The sequence below is a fragment of the Lissotriton vulgaris genome, chromosome 2_1 (assembly GCF_964263255.1).
Source record: "Lissotriton vulgaris chromosome 2_1, aLisVul1.2, whole genome shotgun sequence".
Classification (NCBI taxonomy): domain Eukaryota; kingdom Metazoa; phylum Chordata; class Amphibia; order Caudata; family Salamandridae; genus Lissotriton; species Lissotriton vulgaris.
In genome coordinates, this window is record NC_141687.1 from 47,933,415 (window position 1) to 47,953,638 (window position 20,224).

The 20,224-nt window shown below is 44.6% G+C and overlaps 1 protein-coding gene and 1 long non-coding RNA gene across 2 annotated transcripts in view; both read left to right on the top strand.

The window, feature by feature from the left end:
* NHEJ1 (non-homologous end joining factor 1) overlaps window positions 1-20,224 on the top strand; it is a 1,360,764-nt gene that overhangs the window by 472,123 nt on the left and 868,417 nt on the right. The gene's annotated exons all lie outside the window — the stretch shown is intronic.
* Window positions 6,597-18,132, top strand: LOC147729532 (uncharacterized). The gene is made up of 3 exons (XR_015308549.1): window positions 6,597-8,478; window positions 14,951-15,673; window positions 16,375-18,132. It is a non-coding gene; the product is annotated as an uncharacterized LOC147729532 (long non-coding RNA).

Sequence of the window (20,224 nt, forward strand, 5' to 3'; positions counted from 1 at the left end):
ACACCAGTTATAGTTAGGAATTAGCATTTAAAAAACCTATTAAATTCACTGAAAAAACCATAGGTTTCACACCAGTTATAGTTAGCTGGAAATTTTACTGATATAAAACCATTGAAATTCCCACGTTATAGTTAGTCGGACTCACTATAACTTGCGCGTGCAATGCACTGCTGATGACATCACATATTACATCACTCATGACATGGTCAGTGACATCACTCATGACACCATCCTTGTGACATAGTGACAGACCTCCTTTCACTATAATGTAACCCTTGAGACACATATTCAAAAATAGAAACTGAAATTTTTAAAAAAATGGAGATACCTATATCAGTTACAACAAGCAATTCAGTAATTCCACTATCTATATACACATCCACTCATTCACCAACAGTTCTATATAGTCACTCATACATATACTCACTCATCATATGAAGTGATACACCTATACATCCTGTTACACACCGACATTCATCCAAAAGTTACTCACACACATATTCACACGTGCAAATAAACTATTGGACATCCATTTATTTGAATATAGAGTTATACACACACTTCCACCTTACTTCTATTTAAAATTACACATATTTATTCTCTTAAACAATCACTTATAGAAACACATACTTATTTAAACAGGAACTCTTACAATCTCTTACTCTCACATATACTCACTTATATACATCAATATTCACATATACCAGATTAAAACATATGTAGTTACTGATAAAGACACTAGTGAGACAGTCATTCACTCACTAACAAACACATATAGACACTCATCCACCCATACAGTCCTGTACATATGTTGTCTTCAAAACACATACAAACAAAGAGTCAGTCACTCATGCATCTATGTGCTAAGTAATACCCCCACCAAACCATATAGACACTCATACTGATACTAATAATAATATCAAATAACCCATATACATACGCATGTTGCTACTTATCAACACATGTAGCCACTTATACACAAAGTGAAACACTAATATATGTATTTAAATTTTTAAACATAACTCACTAATATTTATTTTTCAGAAAGACACATATTCACTGGATGGTGTCATCAGTGATGTCATGAGTGATGTCACTGACCATGTCATGAGTGATGTAATATGTGATGTCATCAGCAGTGCATTGCACGCGCAAGTTATAGTGAGTCCGACTAACTATAACGTGGGAATTTCAATGGTTTTATATCAGTAAAATTTCCAGCTAACTATAACTGGTGTGAAACCTATGGTTTTTTCAGTGAATTTAATAGGTTTTTTAAATGCTAATTCCTAACTATAACTGGTGTGAAACCTATGGTTTTTTCAGTGAATATATATATATATATACATATATACAAAACATACAAATACATATATATATCTATATACATACATATTCTTATCATAAGAAAACTGAACAGCGATACCGCAAAATGGTTGGATGGAATTATACCAATTTTGATGGAAAATTGGATCCTGGCCCCGAAAGTGTACTTTTTGTGATTTGGTGTCCATCAGCTCGATAGTTAGGCTCAAAATGTATGTAGATTGTACGCTGCAGAGGATCAGCGATGGATTTGCAAGCTCAACCAAGCGTTGTGAGTGGCTGGCTGCAACCTGAAGGAAAAGTTGCATCCTCGTTCTCAGGAGTCAGAGACTCGAGTCCTAAAAAAACTAAATAAAATATAAGGGGGCAGGGGGAGAGTACTTTGACCCCCCCTGAACTTTTGTGAGGTGGTGGTGAGGAAGGGCGCAAGTTATAGTTACTTGTAATATCTATATCTGGTGAATTTCAGTGGCTTTGTTAATTATAACATTGTTTTAAGTGAAATTTTGTATAACGTTGCTTTAAACTATGTTTTACGTATATACATACATATATAGATTTAAATAACTTTGTAGTTGGACCCACCAGTTTTGCTGTGGCCTAATATCCCCTCCCTGCTCCCCACTGGATCCCCTAAAGTTCCCTCGTGCAGACACACTCGAGCATCCTCTGTCCACGAGCGCCAAGGAGGGTGTCCCCCTGTCCCTCGAGTCCTTCATTCACGCCCCCTGCCCCCTCCACGTGCACCCCCCCCCACCCGCCACAGGGCCTACTCAGCTCTGCAGTCCAAACATGCTGAAATTGCCGGAGGTGTTAACCAAGGAAATCTCCCAAAATAACTTTTTAAAAGGGCACAAAAGCCCGTGATTTATAACCTGCAGTGTTTGCGCGGCCTGGCGTGCGCGCGTGGTTTCTGTAGCAGGCCCCGTCTGTCTCCACGCAGCCCGCACAGGAGTCCCTGAGGGGGCATTGAGGGCAGAGCGCTCGTCCCTGCCACCCCATGTCCCCAACCACAAGTTATGAAAAACGTGTTTCACTGAAAGGCAAACGCTGCGACCAGGCCCTGCCTCCCCCGCCTGGCCGGCCTGTGGCCACTGGCCAGGGTTTGTCGTGGGCTGAAGAAGCCGTCACCACCCGAGACCCCTCCTGGCCCCCTCTGCCCTGGGCCGAAGCGCCCTATGACCTCCTGACAGGGGTGCCACCATGCAACCAGAGCACAAGGTTTCCAGCCCTGGGTTTTTATCTAACAGCCAGATGTATTCTGGGAGTTGTAGTCTGCACCAATTTAGCAGTCGAAGAGCATAAAGAAAAGTATTGGAACTGTGATTCTGGGTACGGTGGGGGCGTGGTCAGACTTAAGGGCAGGGGCAGAGACGTGGCTAAAAAGAACAAAATATTCTGTAACTTTGATGTTTGCCTTTCACCTACAGACAACTGCACAGAAAATATAATACACATCTTAGAAAAAAACGCAAGTGAAATGTATCTATTGGAAATGCATTTTTGTAGTAGGACAGCTTGGTGGGTTAATGCGATCACTTCAGATGTCTTTGGGTGTCACCAGATGGTCAATGAATCCTGGTCGGCAAATGGAGACGTAATTATAGTGCTGAGAGGCTCAAGTTGTGACAAAAAACACTGAATAAGTAGGGCATTAGTTTTCCAAATGTATTACGAGCTGTGTAATTGGGGCCTCTGGAATTAGGTGATTGGACGCCTGTGGTGTTTTTCACATAATTATAGATTTGCCGCATAATCTGCAGATTTAAACATTAAAACATTGTTTCCCGTTGAAACCGTTCAAAAGTTAGTAAAAATGCATTGCTGCAAAGGTAGACTGGGCACCTGTATGTTTGTTATTGGTATATTTGGGTGTGAAACCGTTTTTAAACAGGTCCTAATGAAATGCAACCAATGCCCAGACAGTGTAAACAAGTGTAAAATGTCAAACTTATGAAGTGATACTATCACAAATGTGCCGCATAATTAGCTTTTTCTTGCCACATAATTTACTCAACACTGCTGAATAATTGAGCCCTCCCCTGTCTCACAATTCCAGTGGCCCTAAGTATAAAATAGGTTGCACATAGTAAATAGATATTCGCAAGTTGCGCACAACGATTTTGTTTGCATGTTTACAAAAGTAATGTTTTTAGATTGTAGGCAGTCCAACCGAATGAATGAATGAACGAACATATTATTGTATTATTACTTATTACTATTTGTAATATTTCCTACATAGATAAAACCATAATTACAATTCTATAAAGATTGCACCAAAACTTTATGGACAGTGCCTGTTCATCCAGTAAAGCGTTTACGTGTGTGACTCGTAAAGGTGTCTCTTAGCAGCCGTTGGTTAAAAAGGAGCGTCTGTTCCCAGTCCCGAGGCCCTCCTGAAACAAGGAGTGAGGCCGGCGCCATCGGTTCGAAACGCCGCTTTGTCTAACAGCCTCACGGGTTAAAGTGCAGAAGTGCCTTAGTTATACCGCATGATAACATTTGGGTTGAGACAGCCTGGCAGGCCTCTCCACTGGGCACTTACTTATCGACGTGCAAAACTGCAATAGAGCCGGGCACACACGTCTGACATTTATTTCCCGAATCTGGCCAATTCAGTTGGTGCAGTGCAAGGGGAGAAGGCGATACTGCTTCCTTTCATGTCCGAACCCCTTTGGAGAGAGACATGGTCTGACCGGCTTCCGACGTGGCAGTAGCAGGCCTGGACAACACACCAGATGCAGCAGGGACTCCTTCCTCTACTTGCAAATTCTGCATTTGGTAACGGGAGCCAGGGATTTCCTCCCCGGATTTAGTTATTTTATCGGCAGGGGCACAGGCCTAGCCCATTGAATGTCTTTTGAGCTGGGCTTTAAGTGGGCCGGGTCTGAACACTAGCAGTTTTTTAAAGGGGACCTCGAAACGGGTCTCTTTCGGCTCTGTTTTGTGCCCTGGCACAGGCGGACTGCAGTGACAGCAGGCACATCCATGTGCGCTGCTCACACTGCTCACTTTTCACTAGTGGAGAAGTTACGGAATGACGTCATGCCAGGTGAACCTTGTAGGGGAAGGGAAACCCTTTAAAGAGAGTCATTTTCTCTATGGATTTTCCTTCTCTTTTTGAATCTCAGGAGCAGCAACATTGTCGTGGTGTCACCATGGCGTTAAGAGTAAGCTTTTTTCAATATTATATATAACAAGCAATAGTTGCTACTTATGTCATGCAACAAACAGCCATTGACAAAGCCAATTTTCCTGGCTTGTTATAGGTATAATGTTACTTGTGCTATCATATATATGGATGCAATGACAGAAGTAGCAAAATACCAGTTAGGCGCACACTATGCTAAGCACAGATTTTGAGCTTATTAAGCCACACCCTTAATGACACTGGCCACGCCCCTTTGAAAGCCTTTTACTCTCATCTACATCATATTGGTGTCCTATTGCTTGTCAATACATGCATTTATGAGTGCAGACTTCAATTTACAGCCGTAGATACTGGCATCTGCGCACATAGGTTGAAGTTTCAGTCTCTAGCTCATGGTGACTTTCGATAATGTTACATTATTGGTTTTTATGACATGCTAATCACCTGTCCAGGTATCTAGGCGCTCTGTAGCAGGTGTCTGGGGCCAGCCCTGAAGAGCTTACTCGAAAAGCCTGCTCTTCAGCTTCTTGCAGATGTCAATAGGAGAGGAAATGAAGTTAGTTGGCACCCAACATGTTAATGAATGAATGGTTATTGTCTTTGCAGCTTATGAAGGGCTGCCGCTACCCGCTTGTGAGTGCATGTAAATGGTGTAACACCCCAAGCCTACAGAGATGTCTCAGCTTCTTTGTGCTTCTCTGGGAGCAGGTCTGGGGTAGTTGTGATGTGCCATCTCTTTGTGTGCAAGGTTGTTGTGTGGCATGCGGTGCAGTGGTCCTAACCTAGGAGAGTTATGGGTGGGACCTAATAGTAGGGACTTGTAGCCCTATGTTGGGGATTTATGGATGTGTCTTGCTTTGACAGCCCTAGGAATGCTTCACAGATGACGAGGGGGTCTAGGGGTTGCACCACGCAGCACCCTACCTTGTGTACTACTTGAAGAGCGTAGGACAGGATGGAGTATTTAGAGCCTTTGCATGAGAGCAGATGTCTGTACCTGCGGCCCTATCCATCAGCTGGACTTGGTACCTTTAGAACTGTTTCTGCTGAATTTTTGAGGGTGGACACTTTCTAGTGCCTCTAGGTACATGGGCCTCCATGTTGTGTGGAGGTGTGCTGCGACGTTTCAGTCTTGTAAAACGGCTTGAACCATGTATGTTGGAATGGGCAATGGAATGGTCATGCATACTCAACCACATACACTCTACATGCATCATGTGTGTTAGGTCAAGGTGGACTCCAAGTACTGCAGTCGGATGGCCAGTCAGTGAAGTGGGGCATTCCATCTTGGCATGCAAGTTAAACCATGTGCACCGTTGGCGTACCCGGGGCACTTGAGTTTTGTGAAGCCGGTATTTATCTGTGGGATTTTTTTTCTTATCTCATATTTTGAGTTGTGGGGCTAAACTGACTCAAAGTTGGACTGGTGTCAACAAGTTGCGGAAACAAGTAATCTTTTTTTGGAGCTCTATCCATGATTGTGTTTCTCATGGTTGTGTATTGTGTTAGTATTTACCTGATATCTTGAGACTTCATCATGAGTGAATGAATGAGGTAACTTGTTGAGTGCATTGAATGCCTGGAGGCGTCTTGGCGCTATAAGTGACTAGGTCAGATGACCCTAACATTTCTATTGTCGGAATAACCACGTTTTTAAGGACTTCTTAAGCGCTGGTGGAGAAGTAGCAGATTTCAGGTCCCGGGGAAATCGATTCCAGTTATTGGCGTTACCAGTAATGAAGCTCCTGCCTTCCCAAGAGCATCGTTTTAAGGGAGGAACAACCAGATTATTGGCGGTGATGGAACAGAAAGTCCTACACGGCAAATACCATCTAAAACTCTCCTTCAGATAAGCGGGATCTTGTCCGTGAGGTGTCTTGAAGGTGATGCATAGGGCTTTAAAAACTTTACGCTGCTTCACAGTCAGCCTGTGTAACCGGCTAATGGCTAGTGATGCTGAGTGGAATGTAGGGACATTCAAGAGCATGCAAGCTGCAGCATTTTGTAGAATCTGAAGTCTATTTAAGGATCCTTTCGGTAGATTTCGATAGAGATCATTGCATTAGTCTTCTCTAGATCAGACTAATCCAATGACAAATGTCTTTAAAAGATCAAATGGAACAAATGTGACTATTGTCTCGATGACTAGAGGGCATAGAAGAAGGAAGATATGACCTTGTTAACTTGTTCTTTGAATTTAAGTTTTTCATCTATTGTAATGCCAACCTTCTTCAAGGATGCAGGAAGAGTACCCATATCAGACCACCATAAAGAGGACCAGAATGAGCTTTTGTTCACAAATAAGATGACCTCTGTCTTGGACGAATTCAATTTGAGACCATTATTGTCCATCCGTTTGCTAACCGCGCTAACGCGTTTCTGAAATGAATCGCCCATATTAGAGCAGTTCTTAGAAAGCAAAACCACCATCTGTGTATCGTCGGTGTAGGACACTAACGATAGACCAAATGACTTCTTCAGAATGACCAGAGGTGTAATGTAAAGGCTGAACAGGGTCGGGCTCAACGAAGGTCCCTGTGGAACCCTGCAAGGCAAAGAAAAGGGCTCAGATGTAAAATCTTTAAGTGACACAGATTCAACTTGATCCACAAGAAACGAGCGCAGCAAAGCCAACTCTACAACTTCATTCCCTAGAGTTTGTAGACGGTCAAACAGGAGGTCATGATTGACCGTAGGAAATGCTGCAAACAAGTATAGTATGATAAGGGCTTCATTGCCTCCTTTGGCAAATGAAGACCAGATTTCTTCTGTGGCCAATATTATCAGCGATTTGGTGCAGTGACCGCGTCTGAAGCCAAACTGTATATCATCCAAAAGATGGTTATTCTCTATAAAGCTACCCAGTTGCATATTCATGGGCTTTTTCACAAGTTTGGCGAGAAAAGGAAGCTGGAAGGTAGGCTGGAAATTGTTAGGATCCAGCACATTTCAGTCGGGTTTTCATAGCTGCCTAATGTACCACCCACTGTTGCTGCTCTCTTGGCCAGTCCTGTTTTAATTTGGGAGTCCAAATTGCTGCCAAGCATAGTCCTAAACCAGATCCACTCACTGCTCTTTGTTCAAATCCATCTCTTAGGCTTTAGCACAATGTTGCCTTGGTGGGGGAGGGCGGGTGTACTGAAACTGTCACACATGCATGTGACCATCTGACAAAGGGTATCCTGACTCCTCACTGGAAGGGGCCACACTGTGTGCATGACCATCCTCAAATATCCTGCGTCACGCCATTTTAGAGAGGTTCTTTATGAGAGATCTGGGTTCAGGGGTCCGGCATCCATTCCATTTCTATGTTAACCAGATCCAACAGTTTCATAACTAACCAGCTTCCTCTAATTGCAAAACAAATGCAGAACTACTGTGTCTAGTATTTGGCAGAGAATCATCCTGCAGACCTGAAGTGGTCTGGACGAATGCTTCCTGAATGTGGATCTATATCTTTCAGTAAAAAGAAGCAGTCAGGTGTACAGTTTTAATAGTTGAATCGAGTTTTTTCAGCAGTGTTTTATTACAATGAAAGAGACCGCCCCTTCTAGATAGATCAAGGGCCACATTGGTAGAGCTTGGGTATGATGGCTACTATGGGAAAAACTATACCAATTGAAGGTTTACAACAAATTTATGCTGAACGGTGTTGCATTAGAATATGAGCGGGTATACAAGATGAGTGTTCCCTGTGCCAATACCTGCAAAGTTCCTAAGATGGTCAGTCCTCTTAGATTGACTGCAGGATCGCCTAAACATCAGTAGTAAAGAGTTTGTTTCTTATGCGGCTAGTGAGATTTTCCGCTATTTCGTTTTTGTTCTAGAGAATATCATGACTTTCATTTAAACTGGGGTTGCTGCTGATGCTTCCACATAGTGTGTAATAACTTTTATGGGGTGGTCTTGGTTGGAGGAAAGTATCTTTTTTTTATACAATGTGATAAATCATGGGTTCAAATAATATTGGTTGTGATGGCGGCAGTATTACAATTACTCCAGTATTGGATCTTTCATAGATTCACATGCCTGAATCATTCCCCGTCGTCGAGACGGGAGTCTCCGGTATATGAAAAAGCAGTGCTTAGTAGTATAGCAAACTGAAAAGAGGCCTAGGCCCATTTCCCTTTTGCAACCCATAGCCTTTGTTATGTAAAAAAGGCCCAAACTTTTCCCTGAACCAATCAGAGCTCCTCACCCTCTAGAACACTCCTGAGAGAACCTTCTGCCCCTCAGATTTTTCTACCGCACGTTGTGCTAGGGAGTCTCCTTTGAGCTCTGCTCAGACTCTGTGTTTTTTAACTTCTTTAAAGAACTTTGTTCTTAGGAATTCTTCTGGATTCTGTTCTACTATGGATTATCTTCAAATACATTCTTTAAGGAATGTCTGGAAAGGAGAAGAAAGGATCATTTAGAGCCTGTACAACTTGTTCCAAGAGGTTGCACTACACCGATGAACCTCACACTGACTAAATTTACTGTCTATACCCGCAGGCCACAGACCGCAAGATATATCGCATTTTTTCAAGTAAGTTCTGAGAGGTCGTGGAGGGCGCCTTTTAATAGGGTGTCAAACGCTAAGGCCAGAAAGGAGGTTTTCCCCAGTGACAGTGATGAGGCGGCGTCCTCAACATGTAGGAGATCTCATAAGAGATAAAAATCTCCTCAAACTCATTCCTCAGGGGAACGTCCTGAGAAGGCCCTCAAAAAGACCACTCATGGGTCTTATGGGCGCAGTCCTTCAAAATCTCCTCACTCTGTGGAAAAGGAGAAGAAAGGACATGCTTTTGGGGTAAGATCATGTTAAAAAGACGACTTCTGAGCCGTCAAAATCACTTCCTCTGGTCAAAGAACCCTTCATGAAGCAGTCTTTTATACCTCTGAGGTAAAGACTAAGGCAGCCTCTCCGTCAACGACGGTGGTCGTCTACGACGGTGGTCGTCTACGACGGTGGTCGTCTACGACGGTGGTCGTCTACGACAGTGGTCGTCTACGATAGTCGTCGACGACAGTGGTTGTCTACGATGGCTGTCTACGATGGCCGTCGACGACGGTGGTCGTCTACGAGGGTCGTCGACGACAGTGGTCGTCTACGACGGTGTCATCTACAATGGCCGTCGACGGCGGTGTCGTCTACAATGGCCGTCGACGACGGTGGTCGTCTACGATGGTCGTCGACGACGGTGGCCGTCTACGATGGTCGTCGACGACGGTGGTTGTCTACGATGGTCGTCGACGATGGTGGTCGTCGACGATGGCTGTCTATGATGGTCGTCTACGATGGCGGTCGTCTACGATGGCCGTCGACGACGGTGGTCGTCCACGATGGCCGTCGACGACGATGGCTGTCTACGATGGCCGTCGACGACGGTGGTCGTCTACGAGGGTCGTCGACGACGGTGGTCGTCTACGATGGCTGTCTACGATGGCCGTCGACGACGGTGGTCGTCTACGACGGTGGTAGTCTACGAGGGTCGTCTACGACGGTGGTCGTCTACGACGGTGGTAGTCTACGAGGGTCGTCTACGACGGTGGTCGTCTACGAGGGTCGTCGACGACGGTGGTCGTCTACGATGGCTGTCTACGATGGCCGTCGACGACGGTGGTCGTCTACGACGGTGGTAGTCTACGATGGCCGTCGACGACGGTGGTCGTCTACGACGGTGGTAGTCTACGAGGGTCGTCTACGACGGTGGTCGTCTACGAGGGTCGTCGACGACGGTGGTCGTCTACGATGGCTGTCTACGATGGCCGTCGACGACGGTGGTCGTCTACGAGACAGCAGCGACGACGACTATGTCGAGGACGAGGTCACCAGCAACGGTGACTATGTCGTCGACGACGGATAGCTCTTTATACCTGGTGTCGTCGATGACAATCTCCTCAACGGGCTCGCCGAGGAAAATTCCAAGATTAGAAATCATCAGCAACTGCTTCAAGAGCAGGATTCATAGGAAAAGAACCTTTTGGAATACGCTATTAGTCCCTCACAATTACATGTGAAGTATGAGAAGGACTGTGAGGAGTGATATGGGGAGTACCACAGCAACAGCACTATCTCCATGAGTGCCAGGAAGGAATGGTTGGAATGCCATGCTTCATGATGATAGATCTGCAGTTTATGCTGGCAGACTATGGAAAGAGGTTTCCGCCGGCACCAGCTGCTCAGGAAATCCCATCCCTACAATTCCAGTTAGAAACAGGGCGTCACAACAAGAAGGTAGGCTGGCAACTCCTCGAATAATACACCACCAGAATCCGGTCACCACAGATGAGGATGACCAGGAAGAGGGAGAAATAACAGATCCCAACAAAAAATGGGATGATTGCTTGAATCCATCTCCCGCATCTCCCTCACCAGGACGGGTGGATTCTCCGCAGATTCCATAATATAATGGAAACAGCTGCGAGAGATTCTAGCTTCCTATGTCGACAATACGAACGGATTGCTTCTTATACGATTTCATGTAGCCATTCAAAACCATCCAAAATCTTATTTCGTGTATTAGCAAGTGGCGCAACAGGAATCTAAGAATCCCTCTGCACCTATATCAACACCTCCGAACAGGGAGGGGAGATGCTTGGACAACGCAAGACAGAGATTCTCATCCATGTCTGTTCTTTTAGGCAAAGCAGATAATGCCCTTGCTATTCTGGGCAGTTAATACAAGCATATATGGTGCAATATGGCGCCTAACCTGGATCTCTTCCTAGAGAACATTAGACATGAGGCGAGCGACGGTGCTAACGAGTCAGACGTGGTTAAGGTCGACTGCCTTAAGACCAGAAGTCCAAAATTAGGATCCTGAATCTCCTTTTCGATGGAGAAGGTTTATTGGGAAACAGGTGGATGAGGCATTTCAAGGTATCAAAGGGAATACCAATACCCTGGGTACACTATGATACCGTTAGGTGCCTTTCCGAGGCGACTGGAAAGGAGGCCAATCATCCTACAAAGGGAGTTATCAACAAGGGAAGATAACCCCTGTTATTCCTCATCATCACAACCATATTGTCAACAATAGGAGTTACAACAAACAAGGAACTATACAAAGTCTGCTCCTAGAGGACTAGGAGTTCATCAGAAAAAAAAAAAAAAAAAAAATTGGTTAAAGACAATGACAACCTCCAGGATCTGGCTGCATGTTGCTTTTCCTCTCCATGAGTTTCATGGGTGGGAGAGTTGCTTCCCATCTATATTGTGGACAGAAGATAGCAGACAGATGGGCTTCAATATACTAAAATTCACACACTCTTCAGTTTTCTTCAATTCCCTCCTTCCAACACTGCAGACAAGTCAAGAGACTAAAAACATCTAACTCAGATGCGTTTGGAGATTCGGACAATGCTCCGAAAGGGAGCAATAGAACCGGTGCCGATCTTCCAAAAACAAAAAGGTTTTTTACTCCTGTGTTTCTTCCCAGTTCGGAAGAATGCCCTGCAATAGCGCCCTATTCTAGGCCCGAGAGTTCTGAATACTTACCATAAGAAGCAATTTTTTCTAAAGTCTGTCCCTAGACATTCGGCTACTCTTAAACCCAAGGGATCATATTACCACTCTAGGCTTACAGGATGCTTATTTTTCACATCCCCTTCATCCTTCCTTTAAACTGTATCTTCGATTGGCAGTAGCCGGAGGACCATTAATCTTTATATAGTGTCTGACTCCAGCGACATTTCTGGGGGCAATATTGGACACGGAATGCAACAAAGCGTTTCCCTCCGAGGAAAGACAACTGAGGATTGTGTCCCTCTTCCAAGAGTTGGTAAAAAGAAAGTCTCTTTCAGTCCGCAGGTACAAATCCTTGCTGGGCACGATGTCCTCTTGTATTCCCCTGGTACCTTGCTACAAGCTAAGGATGAGACTATGGCAGAAACAGATCGATCTTCAATGGCATCAGGAGGAGGGATCCTTCGACGATGCAATACGGGTGGCACTAGTGATGATACAGGCAGCAAAGTGGTGGACACAAAAAGCTAATGTGTCTCAAGGACTGACGTTTCTGGCAAGAGCGGCTCCGCTAGTGGTAACGACGGATGCGTCGTTAGAAAGATGGGGAGTTTTCCTTCAGGACCTTCAAGTCAGCGGTCGTTGGAAGGCACAGGTGCTGCAGTTACACATAAATCTGCTGGAGCTCAGAATGATCCGCTTGGCATTACTGGCTTTTCTGCCAAGGATAAGAGGTTCGCCGGTGTTTTTAAGAACAGACAACACTACGGCAATACATTATGTGAGCATGCAAGGGGGAACGAGATCTCTCTCCCGGTCTCAGGAAGCCCAGGAGATATGGGAATGGGCTCTTCAGCAAGGAATATCATTGGCAGCAGACCACCTCCCGGGGGATCAAAACGTCAAGGTGGATACTCTCAGCAGGCTAACATTGTCCTGCCACTAATGGGAGCTAGACCAGGGGATCCTGGACAGCGTCTTTCGAAGATGGGGAACACCGATAGTAGACCTCTTCGCTACAAGGGAAAACAGAAAATGCCAGTACTTCGCAAGCTGGCTTCCCCAGAAGGGATCTTGAGGGAATGAGTTTTCCATGGCATGGTCCGGCATCTTGGCCTATGGTTTTCCTCCAATTCCTCTTCCCACCCGCGTACTGGTGAAGATCAAGAAAGAGCCGTGCAGGCTGATCCTAGTAGCACCGTGGTGGCCCGGACAACACTGGTTCACGGAACTGCTGCTGTCAGAGGACCGTCAAATTCGGTTGCGCCTTATTCCATCGCTTCTAACAAGGTCCAAGGGGCAAGTGCTCCATCCGGACCCAAAATCTTTGCGATTAGCAGCCTTTCTCCTAAACACTGAGTTTAGCCATCTGAACATATCACACAAATGTAGGGAGATCCTGTCCAAGGCCAGAGCGGAGAGTACGAACAAAACCTACAGGATGATATGGAAGAGGTTTTGTCAGTGGTGTAAAAGACATGATGTTCATAATCTTACTGCTGCACCTCATCAAATTATACCTTACATTCTGCTGTTAGCAAAGTCACGATTAGCACACGCCTCCATCAAGGGGCATTTGGCTGCGTTATCCCGCTACAGGAGGTCATCATCAGGCCCATCTTTATGGTCCTCAAGGAATATCAAACAATTTATGAAGGGGATATTTAGAGTCTTTCCTTCAGTAAAGCCTCCCCACCACCATTATGGAATCTGAGTGTTATACTTTCTCAATTGATGAAACCACCGTTTGAGCCGATACACTGGGCAGACCTGAAGTTCTTGTCCTGGAAAGTTGCTCTTATCAGTGCATTGACTTCAGCGAGAAGAGTAGGTGAACTACAAGCGCTCACGATTCAGGAGCCTTTCTTACAGTTTCAGGAGGATAGAATGATTCTCAGGACAAACCCGAAGTTCATTCCGAAGGTGCCAACTGATTTTCATTTGAACGAACCATTGGTGTTGAAACGTTTCTTTCCTCATCCATCGACAGTGGCAGAACGAGTATTGCACTCGCTGGACGTTTAGAGATGTATGAAATTTAACTTGAAAGAAACTAAGGCGTTCCGCAAGTCTTCCCAGTTATTCGTCGCCTTCAGCGCACCCAGGAAAGGTTTCCCTCTGTCAAAGAGGGGAATTGCCAGATGGATTTCCAGTGAGATTGTCTACTGTCATCACGATGCTGGAAAGCCTTTAAATGCACGAGTCCGTGCCCATTCCACGAGGGCGGTGGCCACATCCACTACACTGTTTGGAGGAGTGCCAATCCAGGATATCTGCCGAGCAGCAACCTGGGCATCTACGCACACCGTCACCAGGCGCTACTGCTTGGAGGCAGCCGCAGAATCGGATGCGGCAGTGGGAGAGGCGGTACTGCGGAATACCATCCAGTAACGGTGAGCCTTTCTTACATCCCTCCATCCATAATCTCTTGTTTACAAAGTCACATTTTAAATAAGTATGTATATGTGTATATGAGATTATGCCTCATTTTCTAATGGTATTGCATGATTATGTAATGTATCAGGAAAATGTGCTTTGTTTTTTCACTGCTCGCTATTCTGATTCAGGCATGTGAATCTATGAAAGATCCAATACTGGAGTAAGAAAACAAGTTACTTACCTGTAACTTTAGTTCTCCAGTATTGGTATCTTTCATAGATTCACATGCACCCACCCTCCTCCCCTGAGAGGCTCACCTCGGATTTAGCACAAGAAGTGTGTTATATGCACAAGTGCGCAAAAAATCTGAGGGGCAGAAGGTTCTCTCAGGAGTGTTCTAGAGGGTGAGGAGCTCTGATTGGTTCAGGGAAAAGTTTGGGCCTTTTTTACATAACAAAGGCTATGGGTTGCAAAAGGGAAATGGGCCTAGGCCTCTTTTCAGTTTGCTATACTACTAAGCACTGCTTTTTCATATACCGGAGACTCCCGTCTCGACGACGGGGAATGATTCAGGCATGTGAATCTATGAAAGATACCAATACTGGAGAACTAAAGTTACAGGTAAGTAACTTGTTTTCTTTTAGAGGCATGGTGTGGAAGAAGACAGCCTTATACCATCCTGATGCGAGTGGTCTTGTTGAACGTTTAAAATGGATGATGTGTGTATAGATGGCAATTGTTGAGGAGGCCCAATCCTTCCTTATGGGTAAATTCCTCGCTTAAACTTGGCGTACTCCTGCCTCCTTCAGATGACCTACTCACCATGTAACCTGGGACCTTGTCTTGAGTAAATGGACTGTAAAATGTCTGTTATCCCTCCATCCCTCTTGTACCCTGCACCCCGCCCCCTCGCTATTGTTGATACACTATTATTATTTCATGCCTTTTGTACAACTCTGCGACTCTGTAAAGCGCTCTAATACCCTAAGGGGTCAAGTCCGCGCTCTATAAAACACAAAAATAAAATAAGTGTTCTTCCCCTCAGTTGGCAGGTGTTAAAAATGAGGATATTTTGTCCCACCAGCCTGTTTGAAAGGGCAGGGGTAGTTGTGGATAACAAACGTTTGAGAAAGAGAGTGATGAGCAAGGAAGATAAGCAAAGGTGATGTTTGATGTTAAGAAATTGAGGATGTTTCTGTGAAAATTAAATTTCTTTGGTTTGGGTGTGGATGGGTCTGTGGAGGTTCTTGAGATCGAGAGGCTGTGCAAAAATTAGTGGATAAAGCAAGAAGCAGCCAGGAAGAAAGATAGGTAAGAAATATAAAGAAAATGATTCTGATGGTTTAAAGTCCTTGAAAAGTAGTCCAGTGAATCTAAAGGAACATTACTCTTTGTGCTAGGATTTTAGACTGCATTAGTTTTGTGTTCTTACTAGAAATAATCAAATTGTATTTCTCACTTGTGGTTACTGTGCTTGTTTTTTGTAGTGTGCATCTTCTCTTTGAATAGCGAGCTATGTATCTCTGGGTGTGAGGTCTATGTTGGGTGTCTTGCTTTACTATAGCTGTGTGCCAAATACCGCACCAGAGGTGCTTGGTATGTGCTTGTTAACTCAGTACTGATGCTCAAGTACTGCTGTTCTGTATGCATACTGTTTTCTGGGCTGGGCTTCTTAGGTGTATCTTTTTTTTGCCCAATAAACGCCTTATTGTCACCTGCCTCACCTCTGCACTATTCTGCTGCTCGTCCTTCTCCAAGTCTACCCACATAGCAGTGGTAAGTGCTCATGTCCTCTCTCTAATACAGCATTTGGTGCACAGCCCTCTATCCGCTATCGGGGGCAATGTAGGGATAGTTTGTAAGTCAGGTACTTGACCAGCAACCAGTCGAGACTATCTCTGAATAGCTACGTTGGGGGAAGCATACGAGATGGAATATGTGGTGTGGCCTTTTAGAAAACAATCAGGATCCTATACATAGCTTTGAATTTTGGAAGAGTGTCCTTCCCTTGTTAGTGGCCTCTTAGTGCTATCTTTTTTTCTGGACTTGGGTTGAAGGTCTGGTACAGACTGCCTGAAGTAATTGGTAAGTTAGGTTTTCATTGGATTGTGATGGAGCGCTGATTTTCTAGATCCTGAATGTCTGCACGCCATGTACTCGTACCAACACCGAGAATGCGCTGTCTCCAGACAGATTTGTTGAAAGCGAGAAACTACTTCATGGTTCTCAGTGCAAGCGCAGATGCAAAGCTGAAACTTAGTAGTTATAAAGGACAGTATAGTGCTATGAAACATCTAGGACCATGTGTGAGAATTTAATTTGGAGAAGCAGATACTTTGGAGAGATGAATTCTCATTAGCATGCCAGGTAGACTATCTTTCCCAAGCATGAATCATAAGTCTGCCTAGATGGGGTTTGCCGAGATAGGTCTGGAAAGGAAGAAAGACCTCTATACAAAATTCCAATCTGATTAGAAAGAAATGAGCGACTGCCACGGAGCGTAAAATGTTGGTTTAGATGTGATCTGGGTTTATAACCAACTTGGACGGTAACTTACTTGCAAAAACACCAGAGATCAACCACCAGGAAGAATCCCTGGAGTTCATTATCTACTCGAAGACATTTCTTATATCACAGAACAATGTTGGTGCCAACAAAACCAAAGCCTTTGCTGCTCTCGGGCATATTATTCGAGTTGAGTCGGCTCTTAGGAGATCTGGACTTGAATACACTGTTTTCAGCGCGAGCATCTTAAAAACTGATCTCTGATCCAGGCAGGTTGTGAGATCCTTCATAGTAGATTTCAAAGTTAGTGTTCGACTTTCCAGTCACATACCCCTGCATGGGTCAACCACCCAGCATCACAGTGCAGTGCCTCGTTCAATTCAGATACTTTTGCATTGTTAACAAATGATTACTTGTGAAAACGGCTGCTCATCTAACACATGGCTGCTTCCTTTTGGCAGTATTCAGCCGACATGGAAATGACAATCCAGCTACTAGAGTACCCAAACATAAGAGCAGTCATTCTTCTGGAATTGTTTCTCCGCAATAGAACTCAAGGTTAACATGCCCCTGTTCAATACCACTCCGGTCACATTAAGGGTCCCACAGGGGTGTACCTTATTACCTACTCTATGTAACCTGTTCATGGGGCCTTTAACAGAAATTCTGAAATTATCCAACATCCAGTACCACATGTATGCAGCTGACGTCCAACTGAACCTGAAATTCTCTTCCCTGAGGATATCCGATCCCGCAATATAACTTTGCAAAAAAAACATACTGGCTGACTCGAAACCACCTCAAACTTAACTCCCTGAAAACAGACTTCCTCTTAATCGCCCCACCCTCGATTTTGAAGAATGGATGAAGCATCTAACAGCCATCAATTGCCCTTCCCATGGTATTGACTCCACAAGATCACTGGGAATAACCCTTGACAAGAATCTTAACATGCAGGAACACATCAGTTCAGCATCCTAAGGAGCAAACTTTCAAATGAACGTACCAAGAAAAATAAAGCCCTTCCTCCCCCTTGGTGACTTCAAGCGGTGCAAGCTCGGATTCCCTATGGCAGTGTAACCCTATACGGTCTGCCTAGGTTCAAGGTGGCTCCACTGAGGCCATTCCTTAACTCTGCTGCAAGGCTCATCACAGGATCCAAAAGAAACAACCACGTCACTTCTGATCTGAAGGCACTAAACTGGCTCCTGTATGAGGCAAAGAAACAGCTGAAGTTCCTAGCTGATAAACCGGAGCCATTTGATGGCTGCAGATCTTCTACAAGCACCAGCACCTTATTGTTAAAACCTCTGAAATATCGAAAAAAGAAAACCTACATCTGAGCTTTCTCCAGAATGGACCGGAGAATTTGGAACTCTCTGCCCCCTGGAATCACACTGAATCCTTCAACTACATCACTCAAAAGAGAAGTTAATTTGATTTTGATTACCACAATTCTACCCTAGAACCCACTGACTCATCAATCTGGGCACTGACATGATGCAGTGTTTTCAACCATGGCTTTCACTCTCCTGCTATGCACTTGTTTATTTGCTCACTGACCTTTTCCAGATATACATCGGGTATTTCGACAACAAGGGGAACTGTTTGCGGACTATATTTTAACGGGGTCCAGTGTACGACTAGTAACACAAGAAGGGTACAAAGTTCCCCGGCGTGAGTGAAGAGACCAAGAGTGCGTGCTGCAACTAGTAAAGGAAAAAGGGGACTAGTCGCTCTGATTCCCTGACCAGGCTCGTGGGGGTAGGTTGTGACGGCTGTGACCGCGCACGTATCCGGTATCTGACCATTGGCGCAGGTCCCACGAGAGCAGACTACGAGGCACCTTAGGGACTCACTTAGGGTTGTCTTTCAAAAGCAGGACCAGTTGGCCTGACTCCTTTATGATCTCCTGAAATAAGGTTGTAAATCACTTTTATTCACTGTGTAGTACTGAACACCTAGGTCCTGACGAATTGCCATTGGAGCAAGAAACATGTTGACCTGACTAGAGGGCTGTAGATGTCCTACTGAGAACTTTCTCCGCACATATCTCCCATCCCACTGTTTTTAACCAAGGGTGTCAGCCACGCTAATAAATTCCTTGTGGACTGACCCACCTTTTTTATCCACCACCACTTCACGACTACACCTTCACCTACCCTCTCACCCACATGCACCGTATGGCCAGAACAAAAGATCTCCGATAAAGAGCCCCTTCACGGGTGCCCGTCAGACATTACAGCGCCAGTCTGACGAGGAGCAGAACCCATATGATGAAGCATGACATCTAGCTTGCTAGGTGTGTGAGGGTTTTAGTTCCAAAAAAGGAAATTCCCCCTTTTTCCTTTACTAGTTGCAGCACGCACTCTTGGTCTCTTCACTCACGCCGGGGAACTTTGTACCCTTCTTGTGTTAATACATCAGGTATTGTCAGTGTTTATGTAGGTTGGTTGTTCCTACTTGTCTAACAATTTGTCAAGCTCTTGGATAACAATATAGCTGCAAAAGCACTCCCACTTGACCTGTATCTATTTCACAATGGCTCCAAAAGCTAATTGGGCTGCCCTTTGCTGTGAGACTACAATAGATACAATTGTGTTTTATTTATTTATATTCTTGTTTAATAAATTAATTTTTTTCAAAATCAGTATCTCTGTATTCAAGCGTATGCCTCCGGCCGAAGTCTCAGGTCGTCACCGTCCCTCGACCGTTACGGTCCGTTTGTAAAGCAGGACGAGGACGACCTGAGACTTCGGAGGTAGGCATACACTCGAATACCCAGATACTGATTTTTAAAAAACCACTAGCAGACACTGAAAGCAGTAAAGACTCCGCCATGATTGCGTGTGACATAGCAAACTAATCTCTTGGAATTGTTCATCTTTATGATTTATAACACCAGGCCCAACTTACAAGTAAAGAAGTTGCAGTTACAGATAACCTGAGCCACTACCGGGACGGTGTATTTCTACCTTGGCGGCAAGAATTATCATTACAAATGTATTGGACCCATTTGTGGACATGAAAACAGGTTGATTGCTCTGAATTCCCCATTCCACTCCTTTTTAAATTAAATCCATAAGGAGAGGTCCTGAAGAAGGTGGATGCAAATAGTTTTTACTCACCGAAACGTTCGTCAACCTAATGGATCCCCAACTGGCAACATAATCATGGACACTAAATGTAGGGTTCTCTCCATGATTTGAGTCGTGTATGCTTTTTAAAGCTGGGTTTGGGATGCATGTGAATCTGCGAGTACGGCATGTAAGGCTGTGATGTGATGTGAGGTTGTTGTGATGTGAGGTTGATCAAAGTATGGGGAGGTGTATAAATCATGTGTATGATGTATCTCAATATAAAATGTTGAATCATATATAAGATGTATTGTACATACAGCACAAAATAAATGT